Raw genomic sequence first — 8646 nt, forward strand, 5'->3', positions numbered from 1 at the left:
CTAAAAAAGTAAATGAAAAAAATATCCTTGGTTGAAGATTAACAAAAATAAGAAATTCCAGGGAGCATTTGAGATCTTGTTCTCCAACATATGTCATCAGTTTGGCTCAAATAAACAAACTCTTTTTTAAAAAAAGAAAAGAAATCCCATATCACCCATTCATTCTTACTGACCCAGCTTAAACTTCATCTTCTCTGATTGCCGCCAGTAGATGTATTTGTTCTGTTTTCTCTAGTCCTATAAAACTTTCTCTATATCCATTACAGTTTTTGACATGGACTATGTAATGTCATTCAGGACACAGGCATGTCTTTTTTTTAAAAAATATTTTATTGATTTTTACAAAGAGGAAGGGAGAGGGATAGAGAGTTAGAAATGTAGATGAGAGAGAAACATCGATCAGCTGCCTCCTGCATACTCCCCACTGGGGATGTGCCCGCAACCAAGGTACATGCCCTTGATCGGAATCGAACCTGGGACCCTTCAGTCCACAGGCCGACGCTCTATTCACTGAGCCAAACCGGTTAGGGCACACAGGCATGTCTTAATCAGCTTTGAATTTCGTATGTATGCCCCATGTAAAAAAATCTAGACACTATCGCAGCCCACAAGTCCTACAAGACCTGAGCCTCCACCAGTCTCTGAGCTCATCTCCCATCATTTATCCCATTTTACAGCCTGACCTGACTTCTCCTGATACAGGTCCTGCCTTAGGGCTTCGGCTTTCTTCTTTTTTCTGTCTAGAATGTTCTTCCCCTGATGGTCACAATGTCTTTCCCCGCTTCCTTAAGGTCTCTGCCCAAATGCCAACTTATTAGAGAGGCCTTCCCTTGTTATCTGCATTTTGTTCAAGAATCTGTAATAATAAAAGCGTAATATGCTAATTAGACCGGACAGTTAAACAACCTTCTGGACATCATTTCGGACATCCTTCTGGACAACCTTCGCAATGAAGCTGCGGCGTTGGGGGCTGAGGCAGAGGGGTGATCAGGCAGGCAGGCGAGCAGTTAGGGGCAATCAAGCAGAGTGGTTAGGGGCAAACAGGCAGGCAGGCAGGTGAGCAGTTAGGAGCCAGCAGTCCTGGATTGCGAGAGGGTGCAGGCCGGGCAGAGGGACCCGCCCCATGCATGAATTTCGTGCACTGGGCCTCTAGTTTATCATAATCATTGCTGTCTGGCATGTATTAGACAATAAATACTGAATGACTGGATGAGTAAATATGGTTCTATGTAATAGCAGATTTTCCTCTAAATATGTCCATTCCAGCCCTACCCGGTTTGGCTCAGTGGGTAGAGCATTGGCCTGCGGACTGAAGGGTCCCGGGTTCGATTCCGGTCAAGGGCATGTACCTTGGTTGCGGGCACATCCCCAGTGGGAGGTGTGCAGGAGGCAGCTGATCGATGTTTCTCTCTCATCGATGTTTCTAACTCTCTATCCCTCTCCCTTCCTCTCTGTAAAAAATCAATAAAATATATTTTTTAAATAAATAAATAAATATGTCCATTCCATTATTTCTTTTGTCAACATTATGAATTGTAGCACCAGTTCTATTAAAGAAAACATGTGATGTACAAAGTTACTTGGGTAAAATTAAACCTTATGAACCCCAGTTACTCAATGAGAGATGGCTCATGTTCCACCCACACTGACATTTGTCATCACTTTTTAAAAAAAATATACATTTTACTGATTTTTTACAGAGAGGAAGGGAGAGGGATAGAGAGTTAGAAACATCGATGAGAGAGAAACATTGATCAGCTGCCTCCTGCACACCCCCTACTGGGGATGTGCCTGCAACCAAGGTACATGCCCTTGACCGGAATCGAACCTGGGACCCTTCAGTCCGCAGGCTGATACTCTACTCACTGAGCCAAACCCGTTAGGGCTTGTCATCACTTCTTTAAAAAACAATGTTTTTATTGATTTCATTTTAGAGAGAGAGAAAGGGAGAGGGATAGAGAGATAGAGACATCCATGAGAAAGAAACATGGATCTGCTGCCTCCTGCAGGCCCCCTACTTTTGGAAAAAAGTCTAATTATATCCCTGCTTCACATCACACTCCAGATGAATTCAGATAGGTCACAACTTGTGATGTTAAAAAGGAAGATATACTGATATTAGAAGAAAACACAGGTGATTATTTACATCATCTTGGGATGAAGGAGTTCTAAGAATCACCAACAGAAAAAAGAATTCTAAAAAACAGAAAGAAAGAAAACAAAAGATCAAGGGTCTTGACTACATTAAAGAGAAAAAAAAACAACAACACCTAAGTGAGTCTCTCCAAAAATTAAAATATCACTTAAAAGACAATGAGAAACAAATAACAATCTAGGGGAAAATATTCTGCAATATAGAAGAGAGAAGGCTTATATGCTTAACATGTAAAATACACTTATAAACTGACAAAGAGCAGCATTTCCATAACAAATTGGGTAAGTTGACACAAGTGGGCAATTTACAAGAGAATAAATACCATCAGTGGAGAATCATAGAAAAAACTGTTTTATCTCCCGAGTAACCAACTCCAAGATTAAATTTTCCACCTACCAAGCGGGAAGTTTCCAGAATAAAGCTGGGTTCAGTGAAATATCACAAACACTGCAGGAGAGGGCCTGAACTATTGGGCAACATCTTCAAAAGCCCTATCACTTCACATAGTTTTTCACTCAACAATTGTAGCTGATTGTATCCTAAGAAATGTGTTCTAGGAAAATAACCACCTATGTGTGCCAAGATTTAGCTGCTAGGCTGGTCATCACAATGTTGCTTAGGTCCAAAGAGTAGGAAAACCTTAAATTGCCATTGTCGAGGTTTAGTATGAATAAATGATAACACATTTACCCAACGGAAAACAGTGCAGCAATGAAAAATGTCATGGGAGGATATCTAATAGCATGAAAAGATGTTGAAGGAAATTTGTTAATGTGAAAACTTAGACTAAAAAACCAGCTTTGTGCTATAATCCCCATTAAAAAAAAAAAATGAGAGCTGGCCGGTTTGGCTCAGTGGATAGAGCGTCGGCCTGTGGACTCAAGGGTCCCAGGTTCGATTCCAGTCAAGGGCACATGCCTGGGCTGTGGGCTCGATCCCCAGTGCAGGGGCGTGCAGGAGGCAGCCGATCAGTGATTCTCTCTCATCATTGATGTTTCTATCTCTCTCTCTCCCTCTCCCTTCCTCTCTGAAATCAATAAAAATACATTAAAAAAAAAATTAAGTGGAGGGAGAGAGAGAGAGAGAGAGAGATTTGTTGTTCCACCTCTTTATCCATTGATTGGTTGATTCTTGTGTGTTCCCTGACTGGGGATTAAATCCACAACCTTGGTGTGTGGAGATGATGCTCTGAGCTACTCAGCCAGGGCCAATCCCCATGTTCTAAATGTACACAAATACATGTTATATGACACACAGCCTATATTATGTAGGCCATGTAGTTGGATTATATTAGTAGTTACTATCTCTTGATGGTAGGATACCTGTATAACCTTGTTTGCTTTATTTTGATTTTCTAAATTATAATTAAAAATGCTATTATTATAACTTTTTAATTGCTAGAGCACAGTGTGGGGCAATGAAAAAGGAACTGAGTAACCTTCAGGATCTGATACCCAATTAAGACAATGGTTGTCTTATTCCTAGTGGCTCCTCTGTGCTGAGAGTGCGGAAGGAAATCAACCAGGAGCTGGCCAGAGATGATCTCCTGGGGTTCCGGGAGACTCCGAGAAAAGTGCTGGTTGTGTTCTGAGCTCACCTGGCAATCAGGCTCTGGGTAGCAACCCTTCTGTTTCACATTAAGACCAAAAGTGGTGCCAGGGGGTCAGAAAGACTCAGTTTCAAATCCTGAACTCTTCTGTCCTTTTTAAAAATATATATGTTTTTATTGATTTCAGAGAGGAAGCGAGAGGGAGAGGGAGAGAGAGAAACATCCATGGTGAGAGAGAATCATTGATTGGCTGCCTCCTGCACACCCCTGCACACCCCACACTAGGGATCGAGCCCGCAGCCTGGGCATGTGCCCTGACCTGGAATTGAACCACAACCTCCTGATTCACAGGTCGATGCTCAACCACTGAACCATGCTGGCCAGCTGGCTGGGCAATTGGGGGCCAGATTCTTTGAGTATGGATTCGTCATTTGGTTTGATTCTCCCAACTGTGAAATAAAGACATAGCCCTGTTCTGAAAAGGCTGATGTGAGGGTTCAAAAAGATGATGCTTAGCGAATGCCTCTCATACGGCTAATGCTCAATAAATGGGAGCTGTTATAGTTATCCAACAGGGCGCACAGATAACTAAACACTACCGTGTTTTAACTGCTTTGGAAACTTCTGGTTTCCAGAGGGAGCCTGGCCTCAGGGTGCAGGACATCCAGAGCCTGTCAATTCCCGAGTGGGGCAGCGGGGGGCCTTTTGCCTTGCCTCCACCTTGCCTGGACCAGTTCCGGAAAGGAGCAGAGTTACACAGTTGCCTAGTAACCCCTCTGGGAATCCGGGAAGTTAACATTTTGGAAGCTTTGGAGGAAAGGAAAGGAGGAGTGTGGTATTTTGGGTTTTCAGCTGACTTATGCCAAGTGGGTCTGTATGCAGGTCTAAATACCGGAACGCAGGTAATTTTTAAAATGTAGCCCTGGCCGCCAGGTAGCTCAGTTGGTCAGAGTCTTCCTGATATGTCAAAGTTGTGGCTTTAATCCCAGGTCAGGGCACAGGCATGAATCAACCAATGAATGCATCCTCTCTCTCTCTCTCTTTCCTTTCCACTCTCTTCATATCAGTCAATCAATCAATCAATAAAAATTTTTTAAGTGCAACATATTCATAAGATTCAAAATGTATAGCAGGGCAAAGAATGAGACATCTAAAAAAAGAAAAGAAAAGAAAAGAAAAGAAAAGAAAAGAAAAGAATGAACCATCTCCCTGTATCCCTGTCCTCTCCTTTCTCATCACCCAGCCCCCTCCGCAGAGATGGCAGAGTTATCACCTTCATGGGAGTCCTTCTGTTAAGCCCTTGAGTTCTAGATATACAGGGAAGTAAGTGAAGGTGTGTTTTTTTTCTATCCCCCTCTTATACAAATGGTTAACGTGCTAACTACTTGGTTTAGGACTTTATTTTTCGCTTCCCCACAGCTCCGGTTTCCTACTTGTGTTGTTTGTTGCAGAGCATTCCAGAAGCCTAAAGAAGTGAGGTTGTTCCCGATCTTTTGCTGTTATGATGTTGCAGTGAATTGCCTTGTACAGGTATCATCTCACAGTGGAGCAATGAATCTGCAGGATAAATTCCTAGAAGGGGAATTTCTGGGTCAAAGGAACGTGTTTTTCTACTTTTGATATATATTATTATAGCTACACTAGAGGTGCGGTGCACGAAATTCATGCACGGGTAAGGTCCCTAGGCCTGGCCAGCGATCAGGGCCAATCAGGGCCTTCTGTCTGCCAGCCGGGGCCTTCCTTTGTTCCGTGCCACCCCCTGGTGGTCAGCACATGTCATAGCGAGTGATCAAACTCTCCTGGTCAGACTCCTGAGGGGACACTTTGCATATTAGGCTTTTTTTTTTTTAAATATATTTTATTGATATTTTACAGAGAGGAAGGGAGAGGGATAGAGAGCCAGAAACATCGATGAGAGAGAAACATCGATCAGCTGCCTCCTGCACACTCCCCACTGGGGATGTGCCCGTAACCAAGGTACATGCCCTTGACCGGAATTGAACCCGGGACCCTTCAGTCCGCAGGCCGACGCTCTATCCACTGAGCCAAACCGGTTTCGGCTGCATATTAGGCTTTTATAGATAGAGAAGATAGATTGCCCCCAACAAGATGATATCCCTATAAAGATGCAAGAGGCAGTATCCATTTAAACTGTAGGGACCTCGCCTCACACCCTTTCCCAGGTAGTGTTTCCAAATTTCTGGACCTGATGGGTAAAAAAAAAAAGAAGAAGAAGAAGAAGGAGAAGAAGGAGGAGGAGGAGGAGGAGGAGGAGGAGGAGGAGGAGAAGAAGAAGAAGGAAGAGGAGGAGGAGGAGGAGGAGGAGGAGGAGGAGGAGGAGGAGGAGAAGAAGGAGAAGGAGAAGGAGAAGGAGAAGGAGAAGGAGAAGGAGAAGGAGAAGGAGAAGGAGAAGGAGAAGGAGAAGAAGAAGAAGAAAGAAGAAGAAGAAGAAGAAGAAGAAGAAGAAGAAGAAGAAGAAGAAGAAGAAGAAGAAGGGTATTTCGAGGTACCTCTGATTTGTATGTTTTTTGAAGCTCCTCTGGGCTCATTTAGCTCCTTTGTTTCTAGGAACTAAGCCGCCTGGTGCAGCGTCCTGTCAGAACACTCTGCTCGGCCTGGGGTTTGGGTGTGTTGCTTTGCTTCCAGGGTGTGGGTTGCTGATACTCCCAGAACGCTCTTCCTGCACACATCCTGTGCCTCCTCTCTTTTTTTGTTAATCCTCACCCGAGGATATTTTCATTGATTTTTTTTTTTTTTTTTTTTTTTTTTTAGAGAGAGTGGGAGGGATGGGGTGGTGGGGGAGAGAGAGGGGGGGGGAGAGGCATCGATTGATGTAAGAGAAACACATCAATTGGTTGCCTCCCACACATGCCCGATTGGGGCGCGGGATCAAACCTGCAACCAAGATAAGTGCCCTCGACCAGGAATCAAACCCATGACCCTTCAGTGTGAGGGCCTGTGCTCTAACCACTGAGCACAGCAGCCAGGCTCCTGTTCCTTCTCACTGGCCATCCAGTCACCTACTCATTCTGTGGTTTGGGGTTTGGCTAACGCCCAGTTTCATTAAGAGAATTTTCATTTTTGTTTTCCATACTGTTTTTGGGTAATTTCTGGGGTGAAAACAGGGAAAAGATGACCCTTTTGTCCTCAAATTGAAAATTCCAAAACAACGAGGCAGGCATTATCACCCATTTTACAGATGTGAACCCTGCGACTTCGGCTGGTCATCCCTGTGTGAAAGTGATCCCGTAGTCCTGGTTCCAGCTATAACTCAGTTATTTCCCTCATGACCTGAGGCAAATCACTTCTCTCAGGTCTCAGCTTGCCCACCTGAAAAACGAAGACACTGTGACTTTCAAAATGTCTTAGGAGGAGCCCAAAGTTCCTCTGAAGCTGACAAAGGGAGAGATGGAGGGGAGCAAGAGGTCATGGTGGAGGTCTTCCACCAGAGACCTCAGCTTTTTACCGGTATTGACATCATTGACTTATGCCTGAGATGTATTTATTTATTTATTTTAATTGATTTTTTTTTGGGGGGGGGGAGAGAGAGGAAGGGAGAGAGATAGATAGAAACATCGATGCATCAACATTGATGGGGGCTGCCTCCTGCATGCCCTGCTGGGGATCAAGCTAGAAACCCAGGCATGTGCCCTGACCGGGAATTGAACCCGGGACCTCTTGATATCTTGATCCATGGGTCAACACTCAACCCCTGAGCTACATTGCCCTGGCTGAGATTTACTTTGTTAAGAGGGTAGCTAATGGGAAGAAAAGAAAAGGGAAAATCACTGTATTATCTGAGATGTTGCAAACTCATGGCCCATAGGCTGAGCGTGGCCTGACCTGCCCGACCAGCATGGTTCAATGGCTGAACGTGGACCTATGAACCAGGAGGTTCGATTCCCAGTCAGGCACATGCCCAAGACCATCGATGATTCTCTCTCCAGCATCGATGTTTCTATTTCTCGCTCCCTCTCCCTTCCTCTCTGAAATTTAAAAAAAAAGTTTTAAGAAAGTGGGCCCTAGCCAGTTTGGCTCAGTGGATAGAGCACTGGCCTGTGGACTGAAGGTTCGATTCCGGTCAAGGGCACAGGGTTGCAGGTTCGATCCCCAGTGTGGGGTGTGCAGGAGGCAGCCGATCAATGATTCTCTCTCATCATTGATTTTTCTATCTCTCTCTCTCCATCTCTGAAATCAATAAAGATATATTTTAAAAAGTAGCCTGATCACATATTTCATTTAATTCACAAAGTATGTTTTTTCTTTTTTTTTTTTTAAATTTATTGATTGATTTGAAAGAGACTCATCGATTTATTGTTCCACTTATTTATGCATTCATTGGTTGATTCTTGTATGTGCCTTGACCAGGGATTGATTGATGTTTCTATCTCTCCCTCTCCTCTCCCTTCCTCCTTGAAATCAATAAAAATATATTTAAAAGCCCTAACTGGTTTGGCTCAGTGGATAGAGCGTCGGCCTGTGGACTCAAGGGTCCCAGGTTCGATTCCGGCCAAGGGCATGTACCTTGGTTGCAGGCACCTACCCAGTGGGGAGTGTGCAGGAGGCAGCTGATCGATGTTTCTCTCTCATCGATGTTTCTAACTCTCTATCCTTCTCCCTTCCTCTCTGTTAAAAATCAATAAAATATATTTAAAAATATATATATATTTAAAAAACAAACAAACAAACATCAATGATGAGAATCATTGATTGGCTGCCTCCTGCTTGCCCCCTACTGGGGATCGAGCCAGCAACCCAGGCATGTGCCCTTGACTGGAATCAAACCTGGGACCCTTCATTCCACAGGTTGATGCTCTATCCACTGAGCCAAACCAGTTAGGGCCTAAAATTTATTGATTTTAGAGTGTGAGAGTGAGCTCGAGAGCAACATCAATTTGTTGTTCCATTTACGTGTGCATTCATTAGTTGATTCTTGTACTGG

The sequence above is a fragment of the Plecotus auritus genome (genome assembly GCF_963455305.1).
Source record: "Plecotus auritus genome assembly, chromosome: 5".
In the NCBI taxonomy this organism is placed as follows: domain Eukaryota; kingdom Metazoa; phylum Chordata; class Mammalia; order Chiroptera; family Vespertilionidae; genus Plecotus; species Plecotus auritus.